Genomic DNA, 16,121 nt, shown 5'->3' on the forward strand with positions numbered 1-16,121 from the left:
CTAGTATTTTTGTTGTATAATATTTACTTTCATGCAGCATTGTTTTGCTTTTTTTAGTTTTTGGTTTTTTTTCTAAATTTGCTGGGAATAGCAAATTCAAATTTCCTATGATAGCTATAAAGAGAAACATTTATAAGGGCACTTGGGGTGTCTCAGTTGGTTAAGCCACTGACTCTTGATTTCGGCTCAGGTCATGATCTCACGATCAAGCCCTCTGTTGGGCTCCATGTTGACAGTCTGGAACATGCTTGGGTTCTCTCTCTCCCTCTCTCTCTCTACCCCTCCCCCACTCGTGCTTTTTTTTCTCTCTCTTTCCCAAAATAAATCACTAAACATTAAAAAAAGAGAAACATTTATGTAATTCAGTAATATTATTTTTTCTATATCATATGAGAACATTTAACTTCATTGTTGGTCTATGTAGAATTGCTTAGCAAAGCAAAAGTAAGAAATACTTTATGACCAGTGCTGAGTGATAGGCAAAATTAAAATAAAATATCTACAAAAGAGAACAACAGAGATATTTTTCTGTCATTTGAAATATTGTGTGGAGATATAATGACAGATCAGATATTTTAGAATTATATTTCCATATAAATATATTCACAATATATAGAGTAAAACAGCAAAGTTTAGAATACACTGTGTGATTTTAAATATATATTTGTTGATTTAACTATACAACATACATACATGCACAAACACACACACATGATTAATGTATACATCAAACAATGTCACACATTGAAAAAACTCTAAATCTATGAATCAGTATGCTAAAAACAAGTAATATCCAGATTATAACCAGATTATAATCTATTATAATATATTTGCATTGGGTACTTTTTGTTCAGTTATAATTATACAATTTTAACATAATAAACACAAATGCCCATGTAAATTTTTCCAACAATTTTTTTTCCAAAGTAACGGACTGATACTGTAGAAAATAACACATAAGTAAACAGTCCATTCCAAAGGTAAGCATCATCTGGTGATGTTTTTAGGTGCATCTATTGAGTCCCATTTCTCTATACCTACTAATTTATTTATGTAATTTCAATTTTTTTATGAAGTTAGTGATTATTACTTTGGGCAGTTTGATAATTCTCAACCCTTCATTCATCTCTCTTGAAAGCTTCCATTATACTAGATCCTAAATACTCAGGGGTTGAGAGAAAGAGCTGGAGGCAGTTAGTGTGAGGAGTTTTAAGAAATCATATAAAAGGGATATATAACTCAATTTGTCATCACCTCTGTCAATTTGCAATCTTCGGAAATTTTTAAACTGATTTTCCACATGCTGTACATTTCATTGAAAGCCACTAAACTAATGAATTTCTTAAGTTATACCATGTATAAGAATCAAAAGAGACTCTGTTTATGGAGCTCTGGGCTTGGCTTGGAGGATCTGAATTTTTAACAATAATTAAAGGATACTCATGTGAGTTATTGGTTAACAGTATTGGGGTGCCTGATTGGCTCAGTTGGTTAAGCATCCGACTTTGGCTCAGGTCATGATCTCACTGTTCGTGAGTTCCAGCCCCTCATCAGGCTCTGTGCTGACAGCTCAGAGCTTGGAGCCTGGTTTGGATTCTGTCTCCCTCTCTCTCCGCCCCTCCCCAACTCTCACTCTGTCTCTGTCTCTCAAAAATAAATAAACATTAAAAAAATAATATTAACGATACAGTGTGTCAATATTATTTTGCAAATAATAGGCAAACTAAAGAATGAGGAGATGTGAGCTGGCTCCCTAAATGTTTGATTAGAAACACTGTTTCTTTCCTCTGTTTGCAGTTTGACAAAATAGAACTGGTGCTATTTTTTAAAATATTTTCTTTATTTCTGAGAGAGAGAGAGAGAGAGAGAGAGAGAGAGAGAGAGAGAGAGAGAGAGTGTGTGTGATCAGGGGAGGGGCAGTGAGAGAGAGGGAGACATAGAATCTGAAGCAAGCTCCAGGCTCTGAGCTGTCAGCACAGAGCCTGACACAGGGCTTGAACTCATTAACTGTGAGATCTTGACCTGAGCCTAAGTCGGATGCTTTACCGACTGAGCCACCCAGGTGCCACCATATATGTATATGTTTTTTTAATAAGTTGGAAAACAACAGCTAAGAAGCAACTGAATTGAGGAAGTGTTATTTTTTGCAACATTTCTGTGAAGTTAGTGTTGATTATGCTCCCAATTTGTTTGTCAAAGTTGGCACTTATATGGTCATTTTCCCCCTTTAAAATCATCTATTTATAAACAGTTGATTTTTTTTAAACTTGAGAATTCGAAAAGCATATATTAGTTTTATGCCAGGAAGATTGCAGAGGAGAACTACATAAAACCTAATATTTTTCCATCAGCTTTGATTGTAAAAGTAAGTTTAGCCAGATTCAGTATTTGTTTGTTAGTGCCATTTAAATATGGGTACTTTAGCCCTACCCACACAAAATGGTTATAATGTTGGCAGTGAACATAGCAATTATTCAGGGGAGAAGAGAGGGGCACAAGTGTGGTCTGCCACAAAAGTATTTCAGTATTCTAAGGGTAAAAAAAAAAAAACAAAACAGAAACAACTAAAAGCCCTGCAATTAAAGAACACTATTTTTACAGAAAGGTGTATTTATTTAGATTTTTAAAAATCATAACCTTTGAGTGATGATTTGTTACTGAATGTTTTAGCACAGGTGTTCAGGTGTTCTGTATAAATTATTTGTCAAGAGTAATTGGTGGGTGATGTTACCCTAAAAATAGGTAGTTATTTCATTGGTGAATAGAAGAGGATGTATGTGTGGGAAGTTTTATATTCTTCTCAGTATGTTAGGTTAAAAAAAAGTCATCAATAGATTACATAATTTCCTTCTATGTTCATAACTGTGATTTTAAATAAAATAGGTAACATTGTTGGATTTTGAAGTTCCTTTATGAGAAAGTTTTCTTAAGCTTTTAAGCATAAGGAAGCCCTTAATTCCAAAACTAGTGTAAAGTAAGAGTTTTTAATAGTGATTGCAATTTTCCTGAATGTCTCCTATTCTGTAAACCTTATCTGCAACCAGGCTAAATACCTAAAACAAAGATCTCTTTTGTGTATTTATCAGATTGGATTGATCAAAGTATATTCTGTGCACCGAATCTGTATTCATAAGAATCTTACCGTTTGTCAAGTATGGACCTTCAGTACTGGTCTCCTACCATTTAGACTCAGAAGACTTCTAAGCCCTGTGATATCGTCTTCCTCTTCTAATGGCATTTCCTTTACTTTAGGGTACACTGCAAGTGTTATATAATATAGCACGGTATTTGTTAGAAAGGAGCAAATTAAACTCCTTATTTTATAACTCATATATGCCCAGGATCAACTTTAGCATTCAAAATGGTATTTGAATTCATAATAATTTTTTAATACAATAAGGTGAATTATAGTTAGTTTAGTTCTAAATGAAAAACAAAAGACATCGGCTCAACATGCAGTAGGTCTATAGATTAAATAATATCGTACCACCATTTTATTTTGGAATATTATTGTAAGGCATTTCCTTTTCAGTATTCTTTAGTACAAATTACAAACTACTTGTTTGCATTCATGTTCTTATTTGTACTTTGCTTTCTTTAAATGCTCAAATCCACCACTAAATTATTTCAACAATGACCTGACAGATTAATCCACTTATATCGGAAACTGTCCAAATCTTTCCTATATCCAGTTGTATTCATTAAATCTAGTCTTACAGATTCACATTCCATTGACATTAACTCTTCAGTTTATCTGAACAATGAGAAGTAAATCTAGTCATTCATAAATTTATTCAACAGAAATTACTTCTCTCTCTCTCCCTCTCTCCACATTATCCCTTTTCTTTTCATCCTGGGGCCCTTCATTCAAATGAAAGGTTCACTTAAAAATGGAACTAAGCTGGTCAGAACATACTCAGAAGGCCAATCCCTTTATTCTCCCTTTTCTAAATGCCTTCTCTCAGGTTACAGATAGAGAGAGATCTCTGTGCATAATTCACTGATTTAAGACTTACAGGAAAAAATTTTAATAAGGAAAAGGAAAGAGTTAAGATGCTTGTTTCATATTTCATTTTCCTTTCAGAATTTTGGAGTCAGCACTAATTTGGAACTACCATAATTTAAAAATATATTTTTCATACTTAAATAAGAAATCCTGACATAAGAAATCTGTACATGTTAAATGTGTAAAATTTGAAAATACGACTAAGGACAAAAATAAATTAATTAAGCTCATTATACAAGTGAGGTTTAAAAAAATACAGTAAAACCTTGGATTGCAAGTAACTTGTTCTGCAAGTGTTCCACCAGACAAGCAAACATTTCTTTTTTTTTTTTAATTTCTTTTTTTTCAACGTTTATTTATTTTTGGGACAGAAAGAGACACAGCATGAGCAGGGGAGGGGCACAGAGAGAGGGAGACACAGAATCCGAAACAGGCTCCAGGCTCTGAGCCATCAGCCCAGAGCCCGACGCGGGGCTCGAACTCACGGACCGCGAGATCGTGACCTGGCTGAAGTCGGACGCTTAACCGACTGCGCCACCCAGGCGCCCCACAAGCAAACATTTCTAAGTTGTAACTTGATAAACGAGAGATGTCTTGCAGTACGAGTAGTACGTGATGCTGAATGTCACATGATCATAACTGAGCACCAAGGGTTCTTGAAATTCGCTTTGATGTACAAGTGCTTTGGATTACAAACTTGTTTCTGGAATAAATTATGCAAACCATGGTTTTACTGTACATAGATGATCACATTCAAAGTTATTTTCCTTACCAAAAGGGGGCACTATTTGACTATTTGGAAAAGATCCTTAGTGTCACACAAATATGTACGTATATGTATTTTATATGGGTGTGTTTAAATAACATATATGTAGCCAAACTGATATCCAATCTAATTTTGTCATTTGTAATTACATAATACAATATATAAATATGACAAGAATACATATAAAAAGTGACTTACATTTTAACATGCAAAATTATCTGTCAAAAATGTTGCTTCTTAGTGAACAGGGGGGTGAGGTTGTCTTTAGGGTTAATGCCCTCGAAATTAATTGTTGAATGGAAGCACATGTTTAAAATTAAGCAAATACTGCCCAACCGAACTCTAATGTTTTTTATCAACTTATATTGTCATCAAAAGTATATGAAAGATACTATTCCTAAGGTTTTTCAATTTTCTATTAAGTTATTGATTTTGGTGATTTATCGAAGCTCTCCATATTTTATGGCTACTAATCCAGGTGTGATGCAAATGTTTTCTCCCACACCATCTTTTATATTTTTACTCTGTGTCTGGTGTATTTCATCATATATGTGATTTAAAAAATAATATGGTTAAGTTTATTAAGGTTTTAACTTGTGTTTTTGTATATTGTTTCTTACTTTAAAATATCTTGACTTTCTAAATGCTATAAATATATTATTGATCTAAATTTTTTCAAAGAAAGTCCTATATTTTTTTCTTATTCTTATCATTTGGCTTTTATTGTTATTTGTTTGAAATGTTTGTGGGTTTTTGTTTTTTGTTTTCTGTTTTTTTTTTTTTTTTGGTAATTATCCGACGAAACAAATTATCTTTATTTTTTCCAGTGGTATTTCCAACCTTCGTATCATATTAAAAATGTCTTCACTTTCCCCCAGAATTAAAATACCACTTTTTTTCATATATTATATATAACCAAAAATAAATTTTGTTCTGATCTTGTAGTCCCTATTTTCACCAATTTGTTCGTCATGTCATGTTCATGTTCATATGACATGTCATGTCATAGTTTTCTAACATATCTTACCATCTAATAGAGAAAGTCATCTTCTTTTAAAAATTTCTAGTGCCAGGTCCATAACCAAAATAAATTCAAACAAATAATTGCATATATATCCATGTTCATAATAAAAATACCGAAAAAGTTGAGAAAACCAAAATGTCCATCATTATATGAATAAATTATGATATATACATACAATGAAATACAATTCAGCCATAAAAAGAAATGAAATAATGATGCACACTACAATGTGGATGGATTTCAAAATCATGCTAGGTAAAATAAGCTAGACACACTAGATCATACGTAGCATGATTCCAGTTTTTGACATATTCATAATAGGTAAATTTAAGAGATAGAAAACAGATTGGTAGTTGACAGGGACTGGGCGTGGGGGGTGCGGGGAGGAAGGAATGGGAATCAACTGTTCAATGACATCAAGAATATGGTTTGGATCTAGAAAGAGATGGTGGTTGCCTACACTGTAAGTGTAGTAAATGCTGATGAGTCATTCACTTTAAATGGTTAATGCAGCTTATGCGGATTTCACCTAAATTTAATTCATTGACTGAAACCAGCTAGTAGTGTGTTGAACATGATTGTGGTTAATGGACATCTTATTTATGTTTCTGACTTTAATGGGATTACATCTAATGCTGTATGTGATGGGTCATGGTTGCTCTAGGTTTCTTGCACAAAAGTGGTTATTTTCTGTGAAGCTAATGAAGCTTAAGCTTCAGAAACCTTTACTGAACAGACTCTCTTCAAGGCTTTAATCCTAATTTTGTATTGTAATTCTTTCTTTTTCTAAAAAAAATTATCCCCCCCAACCCCCACACCCTAAATCTTATAACCTTCTGGTCCCATTGACTGTGTTGACCTCTGTTGTGTGATACCTTGATTAAATACAGGAAACGTGTGCCAGCTTATTCTTCAATGAATTCGGATTTATTCTTATTATTTCTTCAGTAATGCATTTCTGCTCTTTGTTTAATATTATAAGGCAGGTTCTTAGAATATCTTGTGTATATTTTCTAGTTAGCTATGTTCAGATCACTGGTGTTCTGTAGAATTCTTATATTATCTAGGTTTAGCTGGTATTTTTGAAAGCAGATCAATAGTATTTATTTGTGCTATGTTTACTGATACATAGAGATGTTACTATTCTACAGCCAGTTTCAGCAATTTATATTTTCCTAGTAATCATCAATGTTTTCTGCATTTTCTTATTTACTGATTGAAAGTTATATGTTTGTTTTCTCCTTTCTGAGATCAGAACTTTGCATTTTATTTTTTCCCCTTAGAAACACTTTTGATTGTAGTAATGACATCTATATAGTTGTTTTTTCTTGATTTTTAAATTCTTTGTTTTCTATTCTCCCTCTTCCTAAGGCTTTTAGTGATTTCCATACACATTCTTAAATGGAAGTTTGATTTATTCATATGTCTTATTCTTTATTTTAGTGTCATTTTTTCTTACTTTAAAAATGTATATAGCATTTTCAATATATTTTGCTTGAAAGTAACTTGTAATAATGGTTTTGATTTTCTCTTTGTCTCAATTGTTATTTAGAAGTATATTCTTCATTTCTAGTATGAAGATTTTGTTGGCTACATTTTCAAAAATATTTGGAAAGTCCTTATTAGTAATCAGGAAGGAATTCTATGTATTCTGGTTACTATGTTTTCATCATATATGCATATGCAAATATCTCCTTGTAGCCTCTGGCTTGTTTTTTTTTTCTTTTTAAAACATTTAAGGTAATGGCTGATATACAGAAGTTATAACTGTTAATGTAGCTGAATCAGTCTCTTCCTAAATGGTGTGTGTGTGTGTGTGTGTGTGTGTGTGTGTGTGTGTGTGTTATGTCTAGCTTAAGTAATTCTTGCTAAGATATATTTATTTCTTAAAGCTTTATAGTCAGGTCTTTAATTTTCTTTAATTAAATTTTATATAGTATATAGGATGCAGGGTTTTTTTTTCCCCCTATATTTTAACTCCAATTGCTCCAGTAGTTTTTTGCACAGGTCTCATACAACACTCTCTTAAATGCAATTACTCTAAAAAAAAAAAAGTCTTAATTCATGGTAATTGCATATTTACTATCTTGACTTTCCTTATCTTTGAACAGAGACTCTTTCTCCATGTGCAGTAGGCAAAATAATGATGAGTGGCAGATGCCTATGCTCTAATGCCTGGAACCTGTGAATATGTTATTTCATATGTCAAAAAGGACTTTGCAAATGTAAGTTAAGGATTTTGAGATGAGGACCTTATCCTGAATTATAAAGATGATCCTAAAGTAATCACAGGGTTCTAGATAACTGAAAAAAAGGAGGGAAGCATGAGAGAAGATGATATGGTAACTAAAGCAAAGGTCAAAGTGATAAAATTGTCGGTTATGGGCCCTGAACCAAGGAATACAGGCAGCCTTTAAAAGCTGGGAGAGGCAGGAAAGAGATTCTCCCCCAGAGCCACCAAAAAGCACATCACCCTGCTGACACCTTGATTTTAGTCTAATAAATCTGATTTCTAACCTCCAGAACTGTAAGAGACTAAATTTATGTTGTTTTAAGCCACTAAACTAGAGATGATTTGTTACAAAAGCAGTAAGATACTAACACACCATTTAATTACATATCCTTAGACTCTCTAAAAAATTTTTTTTATGATGTTGTCCATAAAGTTAGGGTAAATATCTTATTAGATTTCTTTTCATGCCATTTATAATCTTAGCTACTAGCATAAATATATTTTAGAAAAATCAGCTTGTTTCTGATTACAGACTTGCAATTGATTTTATTTGGCTAATAGAAGACTTGTTAAAATTTCTTATTAATGTTACTATTTTCTATATTATGTCCAGTTTCCACATAATCATATTATCTTTGAGTAATGAAATCTTGATTTATTTCTATTCTTTTTACTTTTTGTTGCATACTATGCTAGTAAAAACTTCTAATTAGCATTGACAAAAAGTAGTGATACTAGAAAGTCCTTGCTTCATTTGTGATTTTAAAGGGAAAAGTGCTGCATATTTTGTATTGTTTAATGTCCCAGGAGAAAAATAAAAACAGGTACTATTTTAGCTACTAGGAGTTTAAATGGAAAGGCCCTGGTATACAGGACTGGTTATAAAAGTGCTGTAAGTGTTGGAAGAGCCAAAAGAAAATGGTGATATTGCTCACATGTGATAACCTTAGGGTATGAGGAATAGAAGGAAGAAAGTTGTGTCACATAAAATGGAATAATACACTCACATCTGAGGCTGTTGTGGTTTATGCTTTTTATCACTTCACACCTGTGCAGAAATCTAAGAGGCAGTATTTATAGACTGATGACTCTGTCCATTAGATGTCTAATATAATCTCATTATACTGTCCCTAAAAGTACAGAGAAGACAGTGTAAGGGAAACTTTGGTGTGAGAGCCAAGAGGAAAATTAATACTAAACTTTGCATTTCTGGTTACTAAGCAATATTATGTCTGCTGCTACTACCCACATTTAAACTTCCAAAAAATAACAGCAATGATAATTTGCTTTGTCTAGCTTGATGCAACACTCCTTCATGCAAATGAAGATGTGCTAATACTTCTGCCCTGGTAGGATAAATAAAGGTGTACAAGTCACTGTATCTGCATCTGGGGGATATTAATTTCTCCGTTATTCAAATATCTGAATAGTCTGTGACCTAAAAATATACTGTAAAATTAACCATGAACAGCATTATTTATACATGTAGAAGGAAAACTGGTGAGCGGAAAATGATTAGTGCTTGCAAATGAATACCAAAATGGCAAGAAAGCCAAAATACTGTCATGGTCTTCATTTCTGTTACTAAAAACAATTAAACTATTGATATTTAAAGTTAAAAGGCTACCATTTTATTTTAGAGAGAGAGAGGTGGAGAGAGAGTGGGGGAGAGGGGCAAAGGGAGAGAGAGAGAGAGAGAGAGAGAGAGAGAGAGAGAGAATCTAAAGCAGGCTCCACACTCAGCACAGAGACCAACACTGAGCTCGATCCCTTGACCCTGGGATCATAACCTTAGCCCAAATCAAGTCAGATGCTCAACCAACTGAGCCACCCAGGTATCCCAAAAGAGTACCATTATTTTCATGACTTTTTTTTGTCCTCAGACATATCTCAAACTGGTCATAGTTCTTGACCTGGTGAGGTGACCCAAACCTTCATGCTGAAAGATCTGACTCTTTGGTCATCCTGATTTTATTAGGTTGATGTCATCTCTCGTTAATTGAGTACTGAACATGGAAGTAGTGAAATAATCTCCAGAAAATCAGGCACGGGCCTCTCTTTGTAGAAACCACCCGATTTCACTACAGTTGTAGGATGGAGCTCCTTAGGCCAGTATAATGAACCTTTCTCTGTGTCTGTTAATTCAGGCTTTGGAGCTCATATAATCAGTTGGCAATTTTATCTTCCATTCCAAAAGAACTGTTGCTGTACCCTTGGAAGAAGCTTTGGGGTGTAAGACCTCTGAACCATCAGAGACCAGGGCTCAAGTGTTATGCACCAAATATTTTGTGAATGGCTTATCAGGTATAACAATAAGGCATTCACTTTAGTTAGGTAGTTAGGGACAGGCTGGGGGAACAATAGAGCCCCAAATAACATTGTTTTAAAACAATACATGCTTATTGTTCTATTTTAAATCTCTGTTATGGTATGGAGTGGCTTAGCGGTCTATTTCATGCTTATCTCATTCTGGGGCCTAATCTGTCATATTAAAATATGCAGCAACACAGGGAAAGGAAATAAAGCTATGGTAAATGGTAGTCTGATTTTTAAAGATTATGCCCAGAAGTGACCAAAGCAAATCGCATAGCTGCACATACTTTCTAAGGGTTCAGGGAAGTATAACTCCATTATGTAAATAAAAGATAAATAATAAATACATGGCAGACACAACTGGGGACTACCAGAGCCTGCCTTCCTAGATAACCAAATGTTTGGTTCATCTTCCCTTCCACATTTTTTTTAAAGTTTATTTTGAGAGATGGAGAGAGAGAGAGAGAGAAGGGGAGAGGCAGAGAGAGAAAGAGAGAGAGAATCCCAAGCAGGCCTGATGCAAGGCTCCATCTGAGCCACACAGGTACCCCTTCCCTTCCACATTTAACAAAATTTTCATCCATTTATGGTTTCTTGCCCAAAGTCTCGCATTTCAGAGAAATTTGGAGTATCTTTCCATCATAGGCTGATATAGAAAAAATGTCTGCACCAGATTTCTAGTAGATTGCCTTTGGATTCAGAGAACTAATAAAAAGACAATTTACTTTCCCACATACCTACTCCATGAAGAGCCAGGGTATATGAGCTGCTGTGATAAGCTCTGCAGAGGTTTTTTTTTTCCACGTTTCTCCATGCCTTTTTTTAGAGCTAAGCTGACATCTCATTCTGCTTCCTACTTGAAGAAGTTTGCCAGCCAATGGTTGTGTTACATTTCAAAAGCCCTTTCTTTTAATCCAGGTTGATGGATTTTTTTGGTACTAGAAACTCAAAAATTTAACTGGCCTCATATATCTTACTGCAGTAAGTTCCATGTACCAATGATCATGTCCAAGTTCTTTTCTAGATAAATTTCTTAGTTTTGTCCTTCCTTCCTTCCCTCCCTCCCTCCTTTCTTCCTTCCTTCCTTCCTTCATTCCTTCCTCCCTTCCTTCCCTCCCTCCCTTCTTCCCTCCCTCCCTTTTTCCCTCTCTCCTCTCTTCCCTCCCTCCTCCTTTCCCTTCCCTTCTATTACTTTCCCTTCCCTTCCCTTCTCTTCCCTTCCCTTCCCTTCCCTCCTTCTTCTACTTTTTGTTTCTCTTTTTCTTGGCTTAATTGCAGATGCATTTATACTTTGAGGCACTGGTGAGAGAATTACATCTTTAACCTCTTTTCCTAATCATTTCATCCAATACAATGGATTTAATTAGCAACATGTACCTAGTTGGACCTTTACTCTAGGACACATTAATACATGCAGAAATTTTAACAGTGACAGTACAACATAGTCTTGATTTGATCCTTTGGTTTCGATTTCCATTTTTTGTTCAAGACCTTCTTAGGTTTACCTTTCAGCAACTGCAGTAGAAAACAAACAACAACAACAAGAACACATTTTTTTCTTCTAGAATTCCAAGGTACTGACTTTAGAGCTCCGTTTTATTCTAGTTTGTATACTTAATCTTTTCTGAGCTTATCTCTTTCTTGAGCTACCTTGTCAAATTTAGCCAAGAACAACCAATACACAGTACCAACATCCTGTTTTATGGCCTCTAGAGTTAAAGTTCATTACGTACATGATTCAATTCCAAAATTATCACAGGCAACATTTTCCAAACAACACATGTACATATATGTACATGTACGTACATGTATGTACATGTATGTACATGTATAGTTTGCAGTGCCCACTTACTATCACAGTGTATTTTAATCTCCAGGCTGGTCCAAGTAATAATGAGGTATGAACTCAAAAATCTCGTGGCCTAAAACAAAAACAATGCTTTATTTTTTTGCTCATTCTACACATCTATCCCAGCTTGGCTGGAGCTGTTCTGTCTGTTCACTCTGGGAACCTGCCTGAGGGAGCAGCCATCTTCTCAATTACTGCTGATCATAATGCAAAAGTGAAAACGTGCAATGAAAACCTGACTCTTTAAAACTTCTCCCTGGAAGTAGCACATATCAATTCCACCTTTAGCTCATTGTTAATGCAAGTAACCCATTCAAATGTGGCAGAATATCCATCTGACCATGTGCACACATTTGATAAAGAGCAATGGTATCTTTCATAAATATCCATGTTTTGATTCCTAGCTGTATGCATTCTGGCAACAAAAGAAACAGAACCAAGAAATGGTCAATGTGTCAAAGTCTATATATCATCTTTGAAACAGTATTCCAATCTTAAAGTGTTTTCTGCAAGCTGGCACCTAAAATGAGTATTCAACAGACAATTCTCACATTTTATGAAGTCAGTTGCTTCTAGATGATGAAGTATGTCTTAAGAACAGTAAATTTCATGGATTTGAGGCCACTTAACCAGTTATTTTAATGAAAACTGATTTTTTTCAATAGAAGCAAGACCTTTTATGATATCATAACAATGAATACATACTAGACATGAACTGATAGTGTCTGGCATAGTATTAGAGAAAGGAAGATATTCAGAATGAATATTGTTTTTGTTTTTGTTTTGTTTTGTTTTTGATTTAAGGATAAATCACTATGATTCAGAGGTCAAATGCAAGCACTCTGCCTCTAGGTGACTTGGTGGTCTCTTTGGTAAACTGTGCCATAACATAAACTTATATTGGTCTCTGTTCTTAGCAGATTAGACACACACTGAGGTGTTGGTTTTATCAGTGCTAGGAAAGGGGATCCTAACTTTTTAAATACACCTGCAATCTTCATTCCTGCTACCATTGGCTTTTTGTACAATAAGTACAGCACAAGCACTATAATGTTAGGGAAAGAAGTTAAATGACAGCCAAACAATGGGTCACTGTGTCCTCCTGATTATTTCTAGCATCTCTTGCAGTGAGTACTTCTTGCAAAACTTCATGTTATGCGTAAGTATCTACATGTTCTGTACCTATTCCAAAAAATCAAATGACATTACTCTAGTCCAGATCTTCTTATCATAATTCTTCCAAGCTTGTTCAAGTTCTTGACTACCTGGCCGAAGTGTTGGCCACTCCCTACAACTTAGTGCAAGACCTTTAGCTATAATCCCCTCCAGTTAGAGAAAAAAACAAATGTACACTATGAAAGATTGCCTACTGGAAAAAAAAATGTCTTCCTATTGTCTTCAGGGACATTCCTGAATGGGGCTTTGATACTACAGCAGTCAACTTCCAGATGATGTCAGCATAGCATAAAGAGTCAACCATAAACTAGGTGTAAGCTTTTTCTTTTGTTGATTTCCTCAGACTAGTCATAAAGAACAATTCATAAGGCTTACAGGTATGGGGTGTTCTTTGACCTAATCTTAAAGGATGGTTTATGTACAACATGATAGCTTGATGATTACTTCCTAAGAACCAGTGAGGATTTAACTCTTTAAGCTCGAGAAACTCTCAGTATTGAAATTATCGAAATGGTAGAATCTCATAATGTATTGCATTTGAATGCTTAGAAAATATGAATCAAAAAATTTAAAAAATACACAGATGTGAATTGTGACATAATTAAGAGCTATAATTCCCAAGAATGAAACTCAACAACAAACTATAATGCAACAAATGAGAAAAATAAATCCAATTTAAGATAAAAATTTTGACATGTTCAGTTGAATAACAGTATAGAAAAGACGTCTTATCAACATATGTCCATAATTTTACATTTAACTTAATATCTTTATATCTTTATAAATTTAATATCTTTAATATTTTTCTTAAATTCAGTTCTCTTCAACTGACTTTCAAAAGAAAAAATAATTTAGAAAAAGGGCCTGCTGCCTGCCTATTGTGTTAAACTGTTAAACTGCAACTTTATTAAAATTTCAGAATGCACTATAATGTCTTTAGTCAAAATAGTACTATGACAGGCAAATTAAAACTTATTTTAAGAATGTTTGTGTCATTACTAGTGGGCAAATTACATGTTTTAAATGGCCTCTAATATTATTCACAAAAGGACCTAAAAACTAGTAGAAAAGTTCCATAGGATCTAAAGCTAGTCTTCGTGGCCATTTTTGTCACTTACTGACTGTGTATCTTTGCCAACTTAAGTTACTTCTCTATCTATGCTTCAGTTTCTTCCCCTGAAAATATAGACAAATAATATTACCTTCCTTTGTAAAAGGTAATTTTTATGCTTATTGTCAACAGATCCACATATAGAGTATCACTGATGATTTTTCATGGGCATTTTTATGGATTTGTGGCATAGGATCTATCAGTAATATTTACTGAATGCAGTAGAAGATTCTCTTATTTTACAACATTGCTACTTGCTGGAGAAAGAAACTTTTAACCAGTATCTTACATTATTCTCATCTCCTCCATGGATCAAACTCTATTCTACATAAACTTGCATGGTCAAAAGCTCTCCCTTTATCAGGTAAATATATACTAATTTATATTGCTTTGAGAATGGGAACTCTCAGCTTATAGCCATTTCTATTCTATTTGCTGATATCTAAAATAGTATGGGCCAGGAAAAATATCTACAGTAAATTTATCTATAATGTATTAAGGTTTTCAGTGTGTTTGATAGGGTGAATAATTGTAAAGTAAGTGAATAGCTAAAAATAAATTAGGAAACTATATAATACTGAATCAAATTATAAAGTCTTTCTCTAGGCAAGTTGCATTTTTAATATCTCAGTTGTGAAAGAAAATGGTTGTGTTATTTAGGTCTAGCATTATTTAGGATAATAAAAATCATGATCTAAGATTAACATGTACTTCATGTTTCATTAATTATTTAGAAGAGTATATATATATTCAATGGTGCCCAAAGAACCTAAGGCAATATTGCTTAAATGTCTTAAAGTAAATAAGTCCTTTTTCACTTATTTTTAACAATAATATTTTACTGAATTTAAGAAATAAGTTAGTTCTATAAAATGTGCGTAAGTCTTTGTTATTGTTATCTTCAGCATTAACATTTCCTGTATCATGTTAACCAATAAAGAAAGGTCTGGTTAATGGGATAATAATCTGTGTTTATATAATAGGGACTTCAGATTTTATAATAATATAATGAAAAATGATTTGTATCAGGTTTCCAATTTCAGGTACATAATTGCTTCTTCCATTCATCCTTACCCAGCAATTTTTTCAAAGTATTTCTTTATGAAAAGGTATTTCAATTGACACAATTATTTTGAGACAGTGCAGAATTCTTCAATGTGATTATGGTGAACAGACTCTAGGGTGGCCCCTACTGGGGAAAAATTTATAACTCAAATTTGTTTCTCTCCTAGAATATAAAGCTCTTCATCTCTATACCAAAAACAATAACTATCAATTTAATTTAATATGAAGAGACAATTTTTTCATGAGATTGAGCTGTGGAATTATATTTTGCACCTGCATTTTTACAGCGTGGAATTTAATTGTCCCTTTATTTGGCTGATTATTTTTTATACTTGGCTGTTTTGCCATTATATTGAGATCTAATTGTGCACTTACTGATGCCCTTAGGAAATTTTGCTTCATACTGACAATTCATAGTTGTAATTTAATTGCAGGAACTGTGTGTATTAAAAAAAAAGTGTCTATTAAATCTATTGAGAAGAGTGAGAGATACATTTGGACCTAGAAATAAATTTCCAGAATGAGAACTATTATTGGCAAGTACTTTCAAACCATTTCACAATTAAATTTTAGAGACA

This window comes from Prionailurus bengalensis, chromosome D3 (genome assembly GCF_016509475.1).
Source record: "Prionailurus bengalensis isolate Pbe53 chromosome D3, Fcat_Pben_1.1_paternal_pri, whole genome shotgun sequence".
Lineage (NCBI taxonomy): Eukaryota > Metazoa > Chordata > Mammalia > Carnivora > Felidae > Prionailurus > Prionailurus bengalensis.